A 24,274-nucleotide genomic window follows, 5' to 3' on the forward strand; every position below is an offset into this window, starting at 1 on the left:
AGATGATAAAAGCTCACTATCAAATCTCCTTCCAGTAGAGAAACCTCTTACAACAATTAAAGTACTAGATTATGAAGTTAAATAGAATGAAAATTGTCTACAAGGTTGTGTTTAGCTATTGGGATTAAGACTATATTTATAGCCTTGATCCGGGTGCTTGGAAGGGTTCCGGGTGCCTCGACGTGAATAAACATTTATCTACATCGCAACAAATTGCGACAGCTGGCGAAGTAATAAGGTTTTTGGTCTGGACGCCTAGACCAGGTCTGGGCACCTGAACTAGGCTGAATCAACCCATGGACAAGGTGCGAGCCCAGGGTGCCTTGTTTGCCCCACGGGGTCCGGGGCCCATACTAGGTCCAGGGCTCGTACCAGGTTCGGGGCCCGTACCAAGTTCGGGGCCCGTACAAGGTCCGGGTGCTCGTACAAGGTCCGGGTGCCCGGACCAGTCTGGCAAGTCAACAGCCTTATTGATTGCCTCCCGTTTCAGCTTCATTTGCTTCAGCTTTGTTCGCTCCGGCTCCATTCGCTTGGGTGATTTCAGCCATCCGGAATATGGCTCACCCGAATCCATTTTTCATCCTTCTCGAGTAACCTTTCACTTTGACTTCTCATTCCTCGGAAACATTGTGTGTCTCATTCTCGTCCACCAACGTACTCTTCTGCAGCGCCTCATCCCTCGGACATACTAAGCCCGTCGACTCTTTCTCGTGTCGTCCTTCTCGCTAGCTACATCTTTCACTCGACCTCCTATGCTCCTAAGTTCCTGCACACTCGGACACAGGCCATTAAACCATAACAGGATCTAACTTGACTTAGTTGATCACATCAAAACTACCACGGGATACTTACACTCTAGTTCTCCTATATAAGAATAAAAAAGATGTATAAAATTGTGTAAACTATAAGGGTAATAGAAATCTTAGAGTCATACCATAAAACTTTGAAAAAGAGTAATAGAAAAAATTTTAAGGAAGAAGACCATAATCATCTAAATTCAATTTGGATTCATGTTAGAAGGTTGACAATAGAAGTTATATATCTTCTCATGCAACTAATCAAAAAATATCGTAAATAAAAACAAAGATCTACACTTGGTATTCGTTGACCTAAAAAAAACTTATGATAGAGTTTCAAGAGAAATTATATGAAAAATTCTAAAAAAAGAGGCATTAGCGTAGCATATATTGAACTAATTAAAGATATGTGTAAGGATGTAATGACAAGAGAGAAGACTTCAAGCGGATTAACCAAAGCATTTCCTATAAAAATATGATTACATCAAGGAATAACTTTAAGTCTCTATTTTTTATACTAATGGACTGTAAGGCCCGAAAATTCTCAAATAAATTTTAGAAATATTCTATTATTTTTCTGGAATTTTAGAATATTTTTATGGAATTTTTGGAGTAGCAGAAGTAGAAAAATTAAATAAAAACATAAAATAGCCTAAGCGGGAATTGAACCCACGACCTATTAGACCCTACAACTTATAGCCTTACTTTAGTAACCAGGTGGCTCCAATAGGGGTGTGCTGAAAGAAGAGGAGAGAAATTATATTTATGATTGAGTTGGGTCGTATTAACCACTTAACATAAATAGGGAATTTAAGTGGGGATTTATTATTTTGATCGGCAACTCTTCCTCACCCTCACCCTCAACTCGCCGCCCTCTCACTCTTCCTCACCCTCTCGGCACACCAAGCCCCAAGAGACCTAGGGTTCCATCCCTAGGGTCGTAGGAGCACCTTCCGGCGACAACTTCGATACGAGGACGCTCCTCTCCATGAGAAGAACGCGTAGACGCAAGAAGATTGCCGAAGAGATCTTCTTCTCCAGAAATCTAGCGATTAGAATTGTAAGAAACCTAGCGCAGGAAGTAAGTAACCCCTCACCTGTAGTATAAGTAGTTAATCGCATGTTTTTATGTTTTAGTTCAGCCATATGTAGATTTTTCGGCACGTAGGGTGTATTTGACCCTCCTCGCAAGTTTAGGGTTATTTGAGCACCTCTAGATGGGCCAGACATGTTTCCCTCTCCAGTTTTGGGATTTTAAACGCTGTCGGGTGCCTAAAGGTGGTCCCCTAATAGAGAGGAGAGATAGATCACACCAAGTGTTCGATAAAATGACTAGTACAGTTAAATGCTACAGTAGGCATTTTAATAGCTCAGTTAAATGACATAGAAGCATTTTAAATAGCATGCTTAGTCTTGCTTTAGTTTATGTGGGACTACGGTCCAATGGGTGGGCTCCCATAGTCGCCTCTAGGTTCAGATAACCTAGCTCTAGGTTCAGATAACCTAGTAAGAGCAAGATAAGATAAATCAACTTATGAATCAGTATTTTACTTTTAATAGTGGCATTGTGCTGGACTCTTAGTTGTCCTTGGGTTGGGCTCCCATAGTCGTCCCTAGGTTTAGATAACCTAGTAAACTCTACTAGATTCGGGACTAGCTACCTTGGGTTTAGTTAGGGATGCGCGCATAGCAAGTACAGTTGTCGGGCCCATCAGCAGCATGATTATTATTTTTATCTATTATGAAAATAGTATTCAAACTTCACAAATCAGTTATGTGAATACAATTTAGATTTAGCATTAGCCTAGCATTAGTTTAGCTTAGTTTATGTATCCGTTCAGTTTTCCTTAGTGATACAACAAGATACTTCTATGATCAGTATTTGATTGCCATGACTCATATATTAGTATGCCATGTTTTAGCATTTCCAGTATGAATATCAGCATGTGTTTCAAATAACATCTTTTAAAAGCATGATTTCATCAAATGCATGTTTTGTGAGGTAGATGGTTCTTACTAAGCTCCCAAGCTTATAGTTTCCTTTTTCCTTATACTGCAGATAAAGGTAAAGGGAAGATGGATTAGCGGAGGCTGGAGGTTAATGTGTCAAGATGTGTGTGAGAAGGAACTTGGAATAAAGACTCTCAGGGACTAGCAAGTTTAAGAATTAGACTTCTTATATTCTTATCATTCCGCACCTTTAGAACGTTTAAATGTCATGGATTGTGAAAATATGCACTATGCTATGCCTAGACTACTAATTATCTTGATGTTAGTTAATAAACTGTGAATAATGAAAGTAATGACATGCCTAGTAGCTTAGTAATGCTTTTAAGTTGATACATTGACATTGGATAGGGATTAGTGGGTGAATGCAACAGAAATCAGAGCTCCAATCGATCAGCTGATGGATTGGAGGGTCCTCAATCGATCAGCCGATCGATTGGGGAGTGATTTCCCGCGTATAGAGAGCTGCTGAATCGATCAGCTGATCGATTGGCCATGGATCGATCAGCTGATCGATCGGAAAGTAATTTCTGCGAACAGAGAGCTGCTGAATCGATCATCGGATCGATTGGCCAGGCTGGATCGATCAGCCGATCGATTCAAAATTGACTTCCGTGCACAGAAGCACGTTGAATCGATCAGTGGATCGATCGAAATGACTTCAATCGATTGAGTCCCAATTTCAATCGATTGGAAAGTCTGATTTCAGCTGGAAATGTCTGATTTTAGCTCCTTGATCAAATGGAAAGTTTAGATTCCCTCCTTTAGCATATGTACAACAATGAAAATGTATTTTGAATGTAAATTCCAGTTTTAATAGCAATTAGCAGAGATTTTTATTAGTTCAGCTTTCCGCACATTATACTTCAGTGATAGACACAGAATAGTTTAGCAACCGTAACCCCCGGCCTTACAGTTTAGTTAGTAGAAGGCGGGTCGTTACTTGGACGAACTCAATAGACATATCCAACATACAATACACTACAACAAAAAAGCTAATAGACAACGCTTTTAAAGCGTTGTCTTTGTGCCTGAAAAACGTTGTTAAACGCACTGTTGTTAAAAGTCTGCTCAACGACAACGCTTTTAAAGCGTTGTCGTTTGTACCAAAGACAACGCTTTTGCAACGCTTTAAAAGCGTTGTCGTTTTATGCAAAGGCAACGTTTTGCAACGCTTTTAAAGCGTTGTTTTTGGTAAAAAAGACAACGCTTTTGCAACGCTTTAAAAGCGTAGTCATATTTTGCAAAGACAACACTATTACAACGCTTTAAAAGCATTGTTGTTTTTTTACAAAGACAACACTTTTTCCAACGCTTTAAAAGCGTTGTCGTTTTAAAGAAAGAAAAGTAAAAAAAAAAATTAAAAATCATTATTTTTATATTTACGAAACTATTATTTTTCTTTTACCATGTCTAGATTCGAATTTTACATATAATCAACTCAGTTAATGATTTCAAACTCATCAAAATAATAGAAATATGACGTTGAAGTAATATTAGTATTTAATTACATGAGAAGCTAGTAAATATCAAAATTAACACTAATTCTGTTTCAAAGTATATAGTGATATTCACATATAAAACAAAAGAGCATAAAAAATCTATTTTGAACAGCTACAATCTGTTTAGCCAACAATCTGTTTACTGAATACTGAATACTGAAGTAGCCAACAATCTGTTTACTCAAAATAGTACAGTAGTTACTGAATCCAGACGCTTAGTGTACTGATCAATTACTGAATCCAGATGCTCCTTAGTGTACTGATCTCGACTGTCCTGTATCCACCTACAAAAGTAGCAATAATATGTTTCAAGTCCATACATGAGTATTACTGATGGCTCTCAAAAGAAACAAAACAATTATCATGACTTTCTACCTACCAAACACACGCAATATCTTAATGAAAATTTTTTGTAGCTATTTTGTGCAATTAGTGTTTCCCATTTAATTATTCAAGTATAATATGGTTTCATGGAAATTCTATTCCATCAAAAGAATCCCCTCTAAGAGGTTCTGATTCTAATGAAAATCCCTCTCTTCCTAATGTTTCTGTTAGTCTAAATGCCCATAGAACCATCGAAGAAAATATGCAAAGCAACATTAGGAAACAATAGACACATAAAGTACATAGAAAGAGTGCTAAAATAAACATGTAGATTGTTAAAAAGATAAAACAAAAATGCTACTATTCAGAATAAACTAATAAATGATATAATAAGAGAAACTATGTTCAGTAGAATAGCAGTGCTAATAGATAACAAACACATTTTGTGATTAGACAAGTTGAAATATCAGAGTTGAAGGGGTGAGGTATAGCACGAGATAAAAGAAACTCCAGTTAACATAGTAAAAAATGAATTACGATACATTGACATGACGAAGAGTCATGAAAACACATTAACAATCAGACAATTCCTTCCAAAACAACTAGTTAGGAATCAAACAATCAAGACAGTGAAAACAAGGTAATTTCAGCCTTTATGATGCGATTGTAATCAGTAATTGAATGGAAAAAAAAGAGTTAATTTTGATTAAGAGAAGACTAACAATGAAATAATCAGAATAAACAAAATTGTTCAGGATTCAGAATCAGCCGGATTCCAACGTCAGTTAAGAACAGTCAAAACTTATCAGAAACTGAATAAACATTCCAGTGAGCGGTGTGTTATAACAAGAATTGCCACTTAACAACCGGCAAAGAATCTAACAATATCTACATTGAGGTGTGCAACAAATGTGCCTCCTAACTACCTCTTGGAGCGCAAGGGAATACACATGCATACTTGCATTAGCATCCATTAATCCAGAATTCAAGCAAAACAGAGTGGAGCTATCAAATATCACAGCAAAGCAGTCAACTTAAAAGTATAATCAATTATAGGAAAATAGAAAATATAGTACTTTTCATATAATACAGGAAATTGAACTTATACAGTACTTAACATTTTTTGCAGTGCATATATTAACGTGTGAAAGGTAGGATGTTCAGATTAAAAAGTATTTATAATCAAAACCTGAATGAATGCAGCTATCTGCAATAAAGACTTTTTATTTCCCAAATTGTGTGCACAAATGATTTCATTTGTAACAATCAAACCATCAATTAGTCCACTTAAAAGATTCTCCATAATTTAATAGAATGAAGTGTTTACGTTTTTAATACTGCCACGATAGAGAATAGACATATATATCGTAGCTAAGAACATATGCATTATATCCCTTCATGTATACCATATTATTATTGTTGACGTGACAATATGATTCATCTAAACTCTCCAGGTTATTGAAATAACAGAAGAATTGAGCAAGTGGACTATCATATGGCTACAACTGATATAAAAAATTAAGCAAACAATTGTCAAAATTAGAACCTTAGGGAGCACATCTCAGTATTTCTCCATTCTAAAATGCATTCAGTTTATATAATTCAGTTAATGACCAAGAAGACTCTTTATCACAGATTAAACTGAGAATAACAAACAAGGGTAGATTCCAATATCAATGCAACTGGTTTTCCCTAAAATGTAAAAGTTGCAGGTCACAAATAGCAGCAGGTCATAATTAAACACATGTTAGGAAGAATGTTCCAGTATCGACACAAAATAGTAATCTTGTTTTCATCTTATAAACTGTCAAGAAGACGTTATTCTCCTCCATCTGCCAATTTTATTGTTCATGCATCTTCGGAAGGTAACCATCAGTATTGCTGATCACATATGTTCCTTTCATTCTATAGTCTCATAGCTTAAACGAAAAAATACCTTTTATTTCCATGGAAGCAATCTGAAGATGTTCGTAAGCTGATTATTCATCTGAGTTTAGATTTGAATCCTCATAGAACAAGTGACCCTACTCTAATGGCTGAAACACAACATATCATCATTAGTCCCAACTATTTGGGTCGCTCCAATAAATTCTTCACAAGGCAATCACTAACAATATTCGAATCTTTTATACTGCTTTTACGCTAACTATATTTTACTCAGTCTCCCTTACCTCTTACACCGCCAACTCTAAGTGATTTATTATATAATAGTATAAACATTGAAGCTACCATTTCAAGATTATTTGAGTATCAACAAGGTTCTTTCTGTGGTTGGATCAAACCTGGATTGGTTCAGCATTGAGTACATATGCAAATCTCCTTTCAGTCTCAATTAGATCATGCCAACCAGAAGCTTGAATCTGCAATGATACTGTTTCCTTAGTCGCTGAGGAGTATCAAGTTTTCCTGTTCCATAGCCATGAATGAGAAAAAAAATGATCCGAGGACTAGAAAATATCAATGTCATATAAGATAATATTCTCCGAGTTAACAACCTGAGGAAGATCTGGGAAAGAAATTAACCCGATGGCTTTCCTTCTAGATCCCGACCAGTATAGAATTGGGAGTTCCCAAGCTTCAGAGTTCAGGCACCTGCTAACTGAACTATGATAGCCATGATAAAACAAGACCATGAACCAAAACTAATCTACAGATTCATCAACATGAACACAAATTACCAATGGATCACCACTGAGGTACATGGACAACATTTATAAGAAGAAGAATCATTTATTCAGCATGTATAGTACATGAACTTGTAGAGTTATTCTTCCTCAAAGGTTATAATGAACCATTACTTTTATTCGTCTCTGTTTATTGTGAAGGGACTTTAGTTGCCATCTTCAGCATTGATTATAAACACTAGAGGATAGCTCTTACAGCGGATTGCATGGATCTTGCTTCTTCCGGATGTAGATGAACTTTAAAGGATAGGCACAACTTCAGCTGCATAACCGTAGAGTACATGCTACTGTTTGTACCCAATACTTGAGTCTTGCTTTAACTTCATCTGGATCGTCTCCTAATAAATACACCAAAAAGGATGAACCGAATAGCCATACCTGAATTCGGCAAAGTTGTTGCTTCAAATCAATGGCAAAGGATGAGAAACTCACAAAAGGCAAAGTAGCATGAACCATGATTTGTTGCAACATTAGTAGGATCAGATGTCGAGATTTAGAAGAAAATAAGAAAAGCTGCAACTTTTACGCATTTAATGGCGGAAGTTGATTTAGGGCAAAATTGTAGAAACAAAATAGTCTTTCACCCTTCGATTCCAGTAGAAAAATCAAAGCGTCAAAGTTTTAAATAGCTTGTGGGGAATATTGAGCACGCCGAAGAGATAAATCAATCGAGGCAAAACTGAATCATCTTTGTCCATCCTCCAAATTGCTGGAATCACTGGGAGGGAAACGAGAGGATCAAGTATTAACATGTGTTTACAAGATGAATTGGGCATAAAGCAAACTATACCGTTGCGCAAGCCTATGCTGGATTCCTCGGTGTTGATGCTGTAGAGGATGCCCTCGTATCTGATCTCGCTCTTGGAGGTCAAGCTTATGAGGCTCTTGATGTAGGAGTCCGCCGACGCCCCGGATCTGGAGGCCGGAGAGGAGTTTGCCGGAGAGGAGTTAGATGGAGAAGGCCGCGTGAGATGAGGAGTTGGGAGAAGGGTTCGGGATAAAAAATGATCGGAAGATAGAAGTTGGGAGAAGGGTTCGGGTTTTCTACTCCTTACCTAGATCCAACGGTTTGTATTAATCAAGATTTAGATCCAAAGGTTTGTATTAATCAAGATTTAGATGAGATTTTAAACATAGACAACACTTTTTATAAAACGTTGTTGTAGACACTAAAAATCAGTCTAATAGACAACACTTTTTACGAAGTGTTGTCTTTGACCCGTAAAAATCACTAATAGACAACGGTTTTTAGAAAAGCGATGTCTATTAATAAGAAAATAATGAAATAGACAACGCTTTTCACTAAAAGCGTTGTTAAAAAAAAATAGACAACGCTTTTTATAAAAAGCGTTGTCGTTTAAGTGTTGTAGAATCCCAATTTTCTTGTAGTGATACTGTGGTACATGCTATTTGTAGATGATATGATTTTGTTAGATGAGACACATGAATGAATAAATGTTAAACTCAAATCTTAGAGGAAAATACTAGAAATGAAAGGTTTTAGGCTTAGTAGAATAAAAACATAATATATAAAATTTAATTTAGCAATATTAGACATAATAAGACAATTGTTAATATAGGAGATGACAAGTTGTCTAGAACTGAGAACTTTAAGTATTTAAGTTCATTTTTACAAAAGGATAGAGGAATTAAAAAATATATTTTACATAAAATTCAAGCAGGATGATTGAAATAGAAGAAAATGTTGGATGTTCCATGTGATTATAAAGTACTCATAAAACTTAAAAGGAAGTTCTACAAAATAACAGTCTATGTTATATTGAGTTGGATATTAGGCTATAACTTGAGCAAATGAGTAGAAGATGAGATTTGTAGAGATGAGGCTGTTAAGGTGCATGTGTGGACATATAAGAATGGACAGGATAAGAAATAAAAGCATTAAAAAGAAAGTCAAGATTGCATCTATTGAGACAAAACTCTAAAAGACATTTAAGATAATACGAACATGTACTTAAAAAATCAATGAATGCTCCAGCTAGGCAATGTGAAACTACGATAAATATGCACATCAGATGAGGAAGAACTAACAATCTTCCTTTTTTGATTATTTCAACATATTTTGTTAGCACAAATAATCTGTTGCTGGAGATTTTCGAGGACTTAGTTGAATTAAAATTACACGAAATAAATTCAACTTATCTGTCAAAATGGCCTGGGTTGATAATCTCAGGCTGCTAGCAGGGGCTGGTATCTGCCAAGTGACGAGCGAAGGCTGCACAGTGGTCGAGCAGGCTAGCTCCCGAGCAAGCATGAGACTGGCTGAGAGTAGTGACCGAGCGAGCTTACAGTCGGTCGGGTGAGCAGAGAGATCGAGCGAGTTGAAGGTCGGTCAGGTAGCTTAGCAGAGCGAGCTTGGCGATTGAGTGTCGAACGAGATCAAGGTCGGTCGTGTAGATAGACCGAGCGAAGCAGCCAAGTGGTCAGTTAGGTAGAGCAGCAGAGTGACCAACTGAGAGAAAAGGCGAGCGACCGAGAGAATTGGAGGTCGGTAGGGCAAAGAGGCCGAGCGAGCTGGAGGTCGGCTGGGCGAAGGGGTCGAGTGAGTGAAGCTTAAGGCTGACCGAAAGGGAAGGTTATGGCCGACCGAGTGAAGAGTCTGACCGAGAGAAGAGGTCGATCGAAAGTAGAGGCTTAGGCTGACCAAGCGAAGAGTCCGACTGAGCAAAGAGAAGGCTTCTACCGAGCGAGTTACTGCCAAACAAGTCGAAGGTTTATGCCAAGCGAGTTGTTGGGAAAATAGCCGAGTGAAGCGATTAGCAGAGCGAAGCCTAGAAGGCGGTCAGCCGAGTGAACTAAGTGAAACGAGGCCTGCGACGAATGCAGTTTCCTTGAAATAGATTTGTCCCACCTCCAACTGTGCTTCAAGGCTTTTCTTGGGTCGACTGTTTCCCAAGATACAACGGTGAACCATGATTCCCATCAAGCACTGATGGTCTCGATGAACTGAAAGGTACAGGACTGCTACCACAGGCACTCCACCGAGCAAGAAATACACGATAGAGGAGAAGGGGAACGTAGGTGGAGAGCTTTTGCTATTTTTTTATGCGCGTAACCTTTTGCCTATGGCAGTAGCCTCCTTATATAGGAGTTAAGACCAATGGGCATCGTTAATGATCGTTTATTCATTATTTGCTAGCTATGTAAGGCCAACGTTTCACTCGGCTACACTAATCTTTCTTTAATGCATCTGTTACACAAGCAGCAAAATGGTTTACATGGCAAAATGTTGGTTGTTTTGCTTGGCCAAATTTTGCCTCGATCGGTCTGGCATTCGGCGCACGCAGGTCGTTCCCGCACACGAGTCAACATGGTTCAGTGCAATCCGAGCCCTGTGCACCCACGCATGAGAGAGAGCCTCTCCCCATGCATTTATTCACATCCTCAATGCATGTGAATCAATATAAACCAACCAATATGCCAAGAAACTCCCAATGTGGGACTAAAATCCCATTCACAATGGAGCTTCTATCCTCTTTCACCTCTTCTCCATTCACACATATTCAACATATTTCAACATTATGTGTAATATAATGTATTTACTTAATGGATCTAGAGGACTTGACATTAAGCTGAAATCCAGTTAGGTATGGAGGACCTAATATTTTGCAAGAAGTCTAGTTGGGTCTACGAGACCTAATAATTGGTTGAAGTCTAGATGGGGCATCTGGTAGAAAAACTTAGTGAGTCAATGAGATTAGAGTCAAGTAAGTCTACAATTGATAAATGAGGTAAGTACTAGAGGAGAGAGATCCAGTGAGGATGAATTTCAGTGGGATTATAGGTGTTGGGTCCAACTTAGATCCATTTTGAAAATCTAAGTTGAGACCAAGACTAGATCCTAGTCTTGGTAAGACAGAATCTAACTCATAAATTTATTCTATTTTATGTGCTAACTCTATTTTACAGATCATTTTTGGTTAGTTGAACTATCATGTTTTTGCAGGAGTTAAGTGCAAAAAATTACCCTCGAATAAATAGTGCTTGAGGAACCTCGAGTGCATAGACGCACCTCGACTTAGGAGTTGGAGGCACCCTGGATAGGATGGAGGCACCTTAGATAGGATGGAGGCACCCTCACACAAATAAGTTTCACAGATAGAGTTTCGGCCAATGGAGGCACCTTGGAGGTGATTGGAGATGCCTCAGTTTTGATAGAGGTGCCTTGGAGATGTTAAAGGTGCTTGATGTAATCAAACCACAAGTGCACCGCCATGCCGTCAAGTAATAAAGATCGAAACCATAGAGACTGGCAACTGAGTACCAACTTACTAAGCAGATTTGACTGTCTAGACAAATCACAGGTTTTTGCTACCAAAAACTAGAAAATCTAATAAAATGGGAAGGTAGAAGTGAGAGAGATCAAGTAGACATGAAGAAATTAGAAAGAAGGCAGACAGATCACAGAAAGAAGGTAGAGTGATCAAAGTAGAAGTTAGTGAGAACACAGAGAGAAGGTAATAATATCTCAGTAAATTTAGTGGGTGAAGGCAAATCTAGGATTTAAGTTCTTTCACAATGTTAGCAAATGCATGATCCATATCTAGATGTTCATTCCTTAATGGTTATTTGTATAGGTAGACTATCTTATGGTATCCGATGTAAACTTTTGGAACTCTAATTGGTCATCTACTTTCATATCAACAACTCTAGGAGATTATTTTCCTAAGGAGACCTTATCACGTGATCCCACAAACCCTAGTTGTCTTCCCCTACTGTGTGACAATAAATTAGAATATATCTATTAAGATCTAGGACACTCTATTACTCCTCATGGCACCGATCTACTTTCGTAGTTGACTCTCCACGTCTTAAGTCTCTACGGATCGGAGGATTGGGTTTTCCTTTCAGTGCATCCCCAAATCTCCATGGGATATGAATCTCATGATTTTGACATCGAGATCATGTTTATATAGTAGATCTAGACTACAAATCAACATACCACAGAAATTAAACTGAAATCTATTCATAAATCAAAGCATTCACATAACAAAGGGTTAATCCCTAGTTCTAGAATTTAGGAACTACTCCATACACATGGAGTTACAATTAGAAAAAATTCTTTAGTTCATTTAAAAATCAGATCCAAAATAAGAATTCAGAAAACAAGCAAAGAAAGCTTAGTCTCATCGCAAGATTTTCTCTCCGGGCGCTTCTGATTTTCAATCCAATCATTGATGGAGTCGAATCCCCTTTAGATCGTCTATGAAGCCCTCTTGGGCCCTAGGGAGCCCCCCTAAATTCCCCCTTGGTAAAATTTGCATGAGGAGCTTAAATAGGCAAGGGGGCGAACATGTGACACAGGTCGTGCCAATAGGCACGAGCGCCCCTGTCAAGCACTGCTGCTTCAGGGTGCAACTAAGAGCAAATGAGCACTTGTGCTCGCTGCTAGTGGCTGAGCACAACCCTTGCCACTAGGCACAAGCTCTCTGGTTTGGTGGCAAAAAAGAACAAGGGTCATGATGCTTGGCACAACCGCGAGTGTTTCTCCAACAGAAAGGAACATGGGTTGTGCCACTAGGCACGATCGCTCGTGTTTAGCCTTGGGAGCTTCCTTCCTTGATCTTCAATCCTTGTTTTCACTCCGTTTCATGCCCTAACACAGGAAATACACAAGAACAATTCCATAAACTAGAAATAAATTAAAATGAAGCATAAAGATATGAAATCATGAGTTAATTACACACAAAGTTGATCAAGAAATGCATCAAAACTAATTAGAAATCCCTATATAAAATAGTCACATCAAAATCCTCCAGACTTAAACCTTTGTTTGTTGTCAAATAAACATCAATATCAATGATGCATGTGAATTTATATCCCCTAAATTTCAATAAGTTCATCTAATCCTATCAAGTAGTATCATCTTTAGGTGAAGGCATTAAATTAGTTTCACCAAGCTTAACGAGCTAGTTTAAGTGCACAGTGCTTAGTTTGTTCCTAAGGTTTCAAGTTCCTCCCTAAGTCAAGTTGTCATTCTATTTTGTTCCTAAGGTTTCCATCATTATACATTTACATGTTATATGCGAGCTTCGTCCCCTCTTCCCAACACAAAGTCTCAAAGGTATACTCAGTATTGAGAAAATGGATAAGTGTTTCTCCAGTAACCTCACTCGATCTCAAAGGAGCATCTTATCATTTTCACTCGTGATAACTATTTTTTATCCCATTATTATCACTCAGAGTTTTCTTTCACTCAAATATTTTATTGCGTTTCATTTTTTTTCCATTCCCTTTCTCTCTCTCTCTCTCTCTCTCTCTCTATATATATATATATATATCCTTTGATTTTTTTTAAAATGGGATGACATGACACAAACCGAGCATGATCCAATAACTAAAATATTGGAAAAGGGTCACCATGGTACCAGTCCAACAAAATGAATTATGACTATGTTGTACTAAATCAACCTTTTAGAAACAAGTCAAAAGTGAAGTGTAATGATCAAACTATCAAGTAGGCATATAGTAAAATAAAAATCAACTCAACATCATTTCTGTAAAATTTTACTACTGGATAGGAAAATATGAATCACCAAAAATGAGGCAATTCATCCACATAGTAGCATTAATACTAAACAAATTAAAATATTGCTTATATAATAGACAAAGCATGTATGAGTTCTTCTATTTGAATCCAAAACATCAATAAGAATTAAACATGATATGATACAAGATGGAAGAAAAATTTATTATGCAAAGTGAAACATGACAAAACTAACTAACAATTCAACATATATACATTTTTCCAGGCTTAAATTTTTTAATGTCTCAAAAATAATCATAACTCTGATTCGAAGGAAGTTTAGAGTAAGGGGAGTTATCAAATGATGCATGACGAACATTTAAGACACCCTTCTATTCGGTATTCACATTCCTCCTCATCTTTGAATCCTACAAAAAGAAGATTAGACAAGAAAAACTAAGTAGAAGAATTGTGTTATGGAAAAAGGGAATAAACTGAAAACAAGAAAGAACTTGGGATACCTCCCAAGAAGCGCTTGTTTTAAGTCATTAGCTCGACCCCTTATTTGGTTCTTCTAAAACTCACTCATGGAGGAGTGAGATATTTCAGAACTCTTTTGCCAAGGGCTAAAATTGTGGAGAGAGCTATCATTATGGAATATCATGAAACACTGATCCCTCCATCTTCATCTCCTTGAAGATTTTTCCTAGAGGTCGGAGATGATTCGATCAAAGCATCCACTCTAGGAGCTTGATTATTTTGGTGGATATTGGGGCCTTGTTCAATTGAAATGAAGGCTTCAACATCAGTGGGAGTGTCCAACCTCAGAGTCTCCAGCTATCCATCACGGGAGTGTCCAACCTCAGAGTCTCTAGCTATCCATCACTTCCCACTCTGAGGGTTACACAATAATTTCTTCTTCTAAATCTGACATGGTAGCAACTTCCAAATTGTCAAGTGGTTGTGTAATTAAGGGAAGTGATACTTGGGACGTTGCTTCCATAACACAAGTCCCTACACTTCTATCCACAACATCAACATCATCATAAGTAGTGAAGAGTACACTAACATCAGTAGCATCCATAGGTGAATCCACAACTACATTAGAAATCTCATATTGAATATTATCATTACAATCATCATAAAAAAAATCTTTATCTTTAAATACATTGAGAAATTTGCAAGCAACCACATCCTCATCATAGAATAACTCTTCTAGTTCTTGCAATGTGGTCTTTAAATGATTAGGAGCAGGAGTTTCTAAATCTTGGAATTCTCCCAAGTCAGTCGACTCAACATATTGAACTCGAAGTGGTTTGTTTATCGTTAAATCATCCTGAAATCCTGATAGACTCTGATGTACTTGAAAAGATTGTTCAACACATTACACGCTTCTATGATCAAAATATTGATAACCAATCCAATCTTGATTGTACTACTGAGGTGGGCTGAGAAAATATTGGTGTATATTTTCATACTCATACCCCGAATGATCCATCAAACCATAATCACAAGTATTTAAAATTGTTTTGTGCATAACTTGTTGTTGTCCAAATTTCTCATTCGCTTCAAATTCTGCTGCTATAAATTTCTTCATCATCTTCTCTAAATTAGACTTTTATGGTTGTTGTCGAGGCAAAAAATGCTGGGGTTCCATAGGCACAGTATTAACTTATTGAAAGATGTGGTGTAAATAAGTCAGATGAGAAGAGCTACCACAAACCCTATAAGCATACTCCACTTGATCAGTTCTAGAATTATAAGTCTGATGGAAGCCTCTAAATTATAAAAAATATGGATCTATGTTTGAATAGAAATAAATTTCTTAGTCTCACCTGAAACAATAGTAACAAAATCATAAAACACAGGGAGAAATCATGGCATAATATATGGATATAGAAGATATAAAATAATTAAGGCACCCAACAAATTTTGAATTGATTTTTTTTTGAAAAAGAAAAGAGTACTATAAAATGAAAAATAATGCAAAAACTGTAAACAAATAAATAGACTAGTCCAGCAATCTAAATTCCAATTAATGTCAATCAAAACTAGTCCCCGGCAATAGTGTAAAACACTTAATATGATCAAACCATAAGCGCATGATCATGTTGTCATGTAATAAAGGTTGAATCCACAAGGATCGGTGACTGAGTACCAGCTTACTAAGTAGATTTGACTATTTAGACAAATCATAGGTTTTGGCTATCAAAAACTAAAAAAATTAATGAAATAGGAAGGTATAAGCGAGAGAAATGATGAGATCAAGTAGACATGAAGAATCAAAAAGAAGGCAGACAAATCATAATAAGAAGGTAGAGTGATCAAAGTAGAAGTTAATGAGATCACAGAGAGAATGCAATAAGATCTCAGTAAGTTTAATTGGTGAAAGTAATTCTGAGATTTTAGTTTCACCACAATGTTAGCAAACACCATATATAGATATTCATTTCTCAATGGTGATTTGTGTAGGTAGACTATCGTATGGTATCCAATGTAAACTTTTGGAACTACATCAGCGTATCTACTCTAATTGGTCATCTACTTTCATATCAACAGCTCTAGGAGATTGTTTTCTTAAGGAGACCCTATCACGTGATCCCACAACCCCCTAGTTGTCTTTTCTTACTATATGACAACGAATTAGAATAGATCAATTAAGATCTATGACACCCTATTACACCTCATGGCACACCGATCTACTTTCGTAGTCGACTCTCCATGTCTCAGGTCTCTTTGGGTCAGAGGATTGGGTTCTCCTTTGTAAGTACCCCATGGTGGTTTTGATGTGATCAACCAAGTCAAGTCAGGTCCTGTTGGTATTCAACCCTTGTGTCTAAGTGTGCAGGAACTTAGGAGCACAGGAAATCGAGTGAAAGACGTAGCTAATGAAAAGGACGACACGAGAGAGAGCCGAAGGGCTCGGTGCGTCCGAGGAACGAGTTGTTGCGGAAGAGTACACGGGTGGACGAGAAGGAGGCGGTGGCATTTCTGGGGGATGAGAAGCCGGAGCGGAAGACTTCTCGAAGGCCGAAAAATAGGTTTGGGTGAGCCCTACTCTGGATGGCCAAAATCACCCAACCAAGCAGAGTCGGAGCCAGAGCAGAAGACCCGAACCCAAGCAAGCGGAGCTAGAGCTAGAACTCAAACCAAACAAGTTAACATAAGGTTAACTTTAGTCTGGGCACCTGAACTGAGTCTAAGCACTCGGACAGTCCAGGCGCCCGAAACCCTTTCTGGTGCCTGGAGTAGGTTTTTATCTAGAATGTAACGCGACGCATTCCGTTATGATGGGGATAAAAGTTTATCCCTCCAGGCGCCTAGAACCCTTCCAAGCACCCTGACCAGGACTATAAATACAGCCTTGGTCCCAAAAGCTTAGATAGAACATTTGTAATCATTTCTCTTTCATTTAGCTTTCTGATCTAGTGCATTAATTGTTGTAAAGAGGTTTCTCTGCCTGAAGGAAAGTTTAGTATACTTTCAACTCCCTTGGATTAACAACCTTCCCAGTGGTAACCAAGTAAACCCCGTTGGGCCTCTTCCTTTTTAGTTTCTTATTTCTTTTATGCAAGTGTTGATTGTTATTAAACTATAAAGTCGAGAAAGGTATTTTTGTGTTTTTCATTACCAATCAATTAGTAGAGGCACCAGTCGATTGGCCTCGTGTGAAATTTGACTGTTACATGCCAACGACTCGATACCAGTCGACTAGTCCACTTCGGTTGAGAAAACAGAGACATTCTGTTCTCTCCCCAGCTGATTGGTATATATACCAGTCGGTTGGTAAACCCTAAACCTAGTGTTTACCCTGAGTAAATTCTCTTAGTACTCTTCCTCGCTTGCACAACCTTGACCTTACCTTTTGGCCTCTTTCATCAGTCTTGCATCTCTCAGATGCTTCTCTATCCTCTGAGGCCAGATCCTCTGGTCCAGAATTTTCTGGATCATAAGGAGCCCTATTCATTCATTGGGTGGGTGGATTGGATCCCACCTGTTAAATAGATGGGATCCAGCCCATTCACCTAATGAATGATCAAGGGACCAGGACTGGTCCAGGGATCCGGGACCAGAGGATCCTTGCCCCTATACTCTACGCTTTACCTTCAAAAGCTTCCTTTGGCCTTATCCTTATTGTCAGGTCTTCCATTGCCAGGAGATCCTCACTCCGGGACTTCAACCTTGCAAAGTCAGACTTAGATTTATGTTGCAAAGACTACATACTAGGACTTACACTGTCAAGAATCTACTTGGACTTTCACCTTTGCTAAGTTCTCACTTGGACTTTGCCTTTGCCAAAATCATACTTGGACTTGCCTTGTTGTACTTGCATCCTGCACACTCATAAGCGTATATCAAATACAATAATAATCTTAACTTAAACATTTACCCAAATATTAAAACCTAGGGTCACACAGATTGCTCCAACAATCTTTCATTTTTTGATGTTTGGCAACCCATTTAAGTTAGGGAAATAATATAGCAATACATAAGCAAACCAACTCATGCATAAATTATGAAACCTAATTCTAGGCTCTCCCTTCACCTAAGCTCCCCCTTGAGCTAGGATTTCCTGCAAAGGTAAATTTCTCCCCATTTACTTATAAATAAACAATCTACTAATGCCTATATTATGGAACCAAATCCTAGGCTCCTCCTTCACCTAAGCTCCCCCTTGAGCTAGGATTTCTTGTAAAGGTATTTAGGTTTCCCACTTAAACCTAAACTTCTCCTCCTTTGTCATACATCAAAAAGAGCTCTAATAATATCCCAATCATTGAACTCTTTAACCTCTAATGATTATAATTATTATGAATTAATCTCTCATAAGATTACATACATGTTTACCAGTCTTTTGGTCATTTCTTATTTCTAAAAAAATAGTTTTAGCCTATATCAGTCGACTGCTATAGGCCCTAGTCGACTGATCTCATCAAAATAACCTCACAGAACCAATTTGTGATTGATGAACACTGCTACCAGTCAACTGGTATCTAAGCCAGTCGATTGACATCCTATTTCAGCCCCAAATAGTATCTATACCTCTCCAAAAAATTTGAGAGAGAGAGAGAGAGAGATTTGTTATGCTAAGTGACGCTTTGTGCGCGACCATGACCGAAATCCGATGTAGGCTATCTGACGTGGCTAAAATCTAATTTTTTTAATCTCTTTCTCATCTGCATGCAACAACTTTTCTCTCTTTCTTTTTAAATTAAAATGAAAATTTACCTTCTCTCTTCTATTATTACATGTAAAAAATTATTATGGTAATGATGATACAATGTTGTAGCAGCTACTATGCAGTAGCTGCTACAACTTGTAGCAGTTAGTATACAGTAGCTGCTACAACGGTGCAGAAGCTACTACAATGGTGCAGTGGCTACTATAACGGTGCAGAAGCTACTGCAATAGAGCAGTAGCTGCTACAATGGTGCAGAAGCTGCTATAACGATGCAGAAGCTACTACAACGGTGCAGTAGCTGCTACAACGATGCAGCACCTGCAATAACGGTGCAGAAGCTGCTACAATGGTGCAATGACTGCTATAACGGTGCAGAAGCTACTACAACGAAGCAGTAGTTGCTACAACGTGCAGAAACTAATACAATGGTGCAGTAGCTACTACAACAGTGCAGAAGCTACTACAACGGTGGATAAGCTGCTACAACAGTGCAGTAGCTGCTACAACGATGCAGTAGCTGCTACAACGGTACAGTAGCTACTACAACAATGTAGAAGCTACTACAACGGTGTAGTAGTTGCTACAACGGTGTAGTAGTTGCTCCAACGGTGTAGAAGCTGTTACAACGGTGCAGTAGCTGCTACAACGGTGCAGTAGCTACTCCAACGGTGCAGTAATTGCTATAATATAGTAGCTACACACTAACACTACTACACTTTATAGCAGCTAATATACAGAAGCTGCTACAACGTTGTAGCAGTTACATCACCTTTAAAAATTAGCAGCACAGTGATTGTTGCATGCAATCAGATGAGAGAGAAATGAGAATTTTATAGTTGTTGCATGTAAATGAGAGAAAAAAGTTGTTTCATGTAGATGAGAGAGAGATTAAAAAAATGGATTTTGGTCGCATCAGATAGCTCACTTTGGATTTTGCTCACGGTCGCGCACAAAGCGTCGCTTAACATATCAAATATCTCTCTATCTCTATATATATATATATATCAAAAATCTAAATTATCTAAATAGTTCAATTGAACTTTGACCTAAAGCCCTAGTTTTGGCTTTCTCTTGATGTATCTACCCATAGTGAACCCTAATGTATCCCTAGCATTAGTTTATATGTCATCTATATATCTAAAACCAATCATCATGCAATATGAACTCCTTTTCATATTTTCATGCATGAATCACATCCCATATGTGACAACCGATTAGATTAGAGACTCAAGTCCATCTCTAACCTCTTTGGCATATTCCATGACCCATTTAGAATCCCAAGCATGGTCCACTTGAGATCCATTGACTATGGGTCTCAACTTGACTCTTTGAGTTTCCCTTAAAGCTCTTAACCTTATCTACCTCCCTAGGTGACTCATCCACTATAGCTAGGCCACATCGATGTACCTCTGGAGGCACTTGACCTACAAACTTGACCTTCTTAACCTTAGACACGTTGTCCTTAGTTAATTTCTCTTTATCTTTAAATGACTTTCCCTTGCCATTTCTTGATCTCTCCTTACTGTAATCATATGCTACCCTAGCATATGACTTTTCTCTAACCTTGAAGGATTCCTCCTTACCATTTACACTTGTAATCATTGCATGTGACCTTCTTTTGGCCTTAGGGGACTCTACTATGGCATACCTGCCAAAGTGCCCCATGGATAATTTCCTCTTGTCTTTGTTTGATAAAGATCAATATCCCAAATCAGATCTATCACCATTAGGTCTTTAACTATCCAACATCCTATCAAGTCCTTTAGATCCATTAATGAATCTACCTAGGACTTTTTCTACCCTATCAAGCTTCTCCCTCAAAGCTTGATTTTCCAATTCTAGGTTTCTAACCCTAGAATTCACTTGCCCACCATGGACATTCCTAGACCTACCTCCCTTTCTAGGCATATGTCTCTCTTTCTCAGGATTAATGCCTTGATCATTTACCACCTTCCTCTCCTTAGGCAAGGTGGGGTGGTTCTTGTTAGGTCTAACCTTAGAATTTAATTTCCTAGGGTTATCAACCATGTTAACCCTATTCCTATTGTTATACCTAAAGCCATAATTATGCATGGGTAAATAATCTATATTATTTCTAATATGTATATCCTTAGATCTTCAATTAATATCCAAATTAAAGTTCAAGTTAGGGTATACCTTCCTACCTACCATTGGAACTCCCCCTTGACATGAGCATCCACATGGCTTCATTCTCCTCCATTACTTCAATTGCTCCATCTTCATGAGCGCTCCCTTCTTTGGGCACTTTGTGTGGTAGTGTCCCCACTCACCACACATGAACCATATTATGTGTCACTTCTTCTTGGCACCATCTCTACAGCTCACATTAGTTTTCAAAAGAATTTTACCGGTTTAGGGTTTACCTCCTTTACCTTCTTGAGCAATAGAAACCTACTCTTGTAATGTCCCATCTTACCGCACTCAAAATACTTGATGTGGACTTTAGTGCTCTTCTTGGTAGTTGAGGTTGAGGGTTGACCTTCTAAGATCTCCCCTATCTTAGACTCTTCTTCCTCCTTCGAAGACGTGGATAGTTCCACTTCTTCCTCCTCTAAAGATGTAGCTGATTCAACTTCTTCCTCCTCATCAGATGTTGAACATGTATCAACATCTGATTGGTCCTTCCCATTCTCTTGGACCAATGAGTCCTTCTCCTTGGGCTCCTCCACTCCTTGTGTTTGTGTAGGGTTCTCATGAAGCATGATTACTTTGCTCCATAACTCATAAGCACACTTGTACTTACCTACATGCGACATAGTATTAGGAGGTAATAAATTCAACACAATTCTAGTTCCCTCCTTATCCGTCTCCGATTGCTCTCTTTGCTTCTTAGTCTAATACCAAAGTTGGAGACACTTCCCCTTCTTGCCTATTGAAACTTCGAAAGGAACTTCCAGCGCGGTCCAATGGTCCCAATCCATTTGGAACCACGTCTCTAACCGCTACCTCCAATACTTGAAATCATCTCGATCGTATGGAGGCGGGGTTCGGATATCTCATCCTAGTGGTCCTTCAGACTCCATCTTCTTCCTCTAGCACTTGCTCCTTCTGGTGATTAGTCCAATGAAGAGCGATCTTGCTCTGATACCACTTGTTGGAACTTTTAACACCGACTAGAGGGGGGTGAATAAATGGTCACCTACGTCGTTTGCTTCCTATACTCGTTAGCACAACAAAATAAAAACATACGAGTAATATGAAGCTAACTACTAGAAGACTATAAAAAAAATATAAACAAACTGCTAACACGTTCGTTTACGTAATTCGGAGATTATGGCTCCTATTCCATGGTTATCCATAAGATCGACGATCCTTTAATCTATCAGTGGATCAATCTCCTGAATTCGGCTAGCACAAGTCTCCTTGTCAATGGAGAAACCTCACCACAACCTCTAACAAGAGCACTTCGATAATGAGAGCTTGGAGACTCTAATTAGGGTTAACCATGTCTAATTTCATCAACCAAGCTAGCCACCCTGAGCTATATTAAATAAAGCTCAAGAGAAAATCACCAAGCTATTTTCTCATTAACAATCGACTGGCCTTATGTGGAATTCAACAGTTATCTGCCAATGGCTCGATACCAATCGAGTGAAGCCAGGACCCATTGACTGGTCCACTTCAGTTGAGAGAACATAGATATTCTATTCTCTCCCCAGTCAACTGGTACATGCAATCAATTGGTAAACCCTAAACCTAGGGTTTACCCTGAGTACATTTTCTTAGCACTCGTCATCGCCCGGACAACCTTGACCTTTGCTTCTAGCCTCCTCCATCAGCCTTGCATCTCTCAGATGCTTCTCTATCATTCACGCTTTACCTTCAAGAGTTTCTTTCGACCTTATCTTTATTTTTGGATCTTCCATTGCCAAGAGTTCCTCGCTCTGGGACTTAAACATTGCCAAGTCACACTTGGACTTAAGTTGCCAAGACCCCACTTGGACTTTCACCTTTGCCAAGATCCCACTTGGACTTTTTCTTTACTAAGATCACACTTGAACTTGCCTTGTTATATTTGCATCCTATACACTTACAAGCGTATATCAAATACAATAATAATCCTAACTTAAACTTTTACCCAAACATCAAAACCTAGGGTAGGTAATCATTGAAAAGAATCCTAAGGGTTACTGAATAGTGATGAATTTTTATAAAATTTTTACTGATATAGTGATGAATTTTTAGAAAATTTATGGAAATTATTTTTTAAAAACATAAATTTTTATGATTTAAAAACTATTTTTTATAAAAATAATTTTAAAATTATTTTAATTTATGAAAATTTTTGAAACTTTTTGTCACTATAATCACAATAATCCTAAATAGTGTTAAAATTTTCATGAGTAAACAAAATTAATATTTATTTTATACAGAGAGATATATTTTTTTAAAGATTGTTTAAAAATAGGTGAAGTTGGGTGACGTACATTTGATGTATACTTGTTAATGTGTTAACAACCCGATGTTTATGCGAAGATCAATTAGTTGCTAGCATAATATGATAGTTGCATATAAATAATATGTAATCGGTAAATATGTTATCTACCGCTATAGTTAAGAATGACTTGTTAGCCAAAGTCAAGATTATTCTTATCTATGGTGGATATCAACCCACTTGGAGAAAACCTACCATCTCCTGAATTCAAAATAAGGGTATTTGAATTTGGTAAATAAGTGGGCTTTTATGTAAATTATTTACATAAATAAAATCATGTCTCTTATGCATTCTCATTTTTATATTTCTAGGTTAATCATTTAATTATGACTTCTATTAGTCTGCGTTCGATTTTGGACTCAAACAAACTGATTGGGTCAAACTTCTTGGACTAGTTTCAAATTTTAAGAATTATTCTTAAAGCTGAGAAGCTAGCTTATGTCCTTGATCAGCCTCTTCCCACCAGTTTTGATGTCGATGCAACTGCGGAACAACTGTTGGCCCTTCAAAAACATAAGGATGATTCTGTACTTGCTAGTTACATCATGCTAGCTGCTATGACTCCTGAATTATAGAAACAACATGAGCATTTGAATGCTTATGATATTGTCTATCATCTTCGTGAGCTATTTGATGAGCAGGCTAGATCCAAAAGGTTCGAGGTCTTTAAGCTTCTCTTTTGCTCAAAGATGCAAGAGGATTCGTCTACAGTACAATACCTATTAAAGATGAATGGTTACATGGAGCATTTAGCATCACTCGATTTTATGATGGATCATGAGTTAAGTATTGACTTAATTCTACATAGTTTACCGAAAAGTCATTCACAATTTGTGAT

The 24,274-nt window shown here is 37.9% G+C and overlaps 2 long non-coding RNA genes across 3 annotated transcripts; both read right to left on the minus strand.

The window, feature by feature from the left end:
• Positions 1-4,428: 4,428 nt before the first annotated feature.
• LOC121968402 lies at positions 4,429-7,290 on the minus strand. Of its 2 annotated transcripts, XR_006108126.1 has the most exons (4): positions 7,126-7,290; positions 6,913-7,036; positions 6,567-6,666; positions 4,429-4,590 (listed from the first exon to the last, which is right to left on the minus strand). It is a non-coding gene; the product is annotated as an uncharacterized LOC121968402 (long non-coding RNA). The 2 variants fall into 2 exon arrangements; XR_006108125.1 differs by lacking the exon at positions 4,429-4,590 and having other exon boundaries at positions 6,326-6,666.
• Positions 7,291-7,378: 88 nt separating this feature from the next.
• Positions 7,379-7,992, minus strand: LOC121968403. The gene is made up of 3 exons (XR_006108127.1): positions 7,899-7,992; positions 7,747-7,827; positions 7,379-7,652 (listed from the first exon to the last, which is right to left on the minus strand). It is a non-coding gene; the product is annotated as an uncharacterized LOC121968403 (long non-coding RNA).
• Positions 7,993-24,274: the final 16,282 nt, after the last annotated feature.

The sequence above is a fragment of the Zingiber officinale genome, chromosome 3B (genome assembly GCF_018446385.1).
Source record: "Zingiber officinale cultivar Zhangliang chromosome 3B, Zo_v1.1, whole genome shotgun sequence".
NCBI classification, from domain to species: Eukaryota; Viridiplantae; Streptophyta; class Magnoliopsida; order Zingiberales; family Zingiberaceae; genus Zingiber; species Zingiber officinale.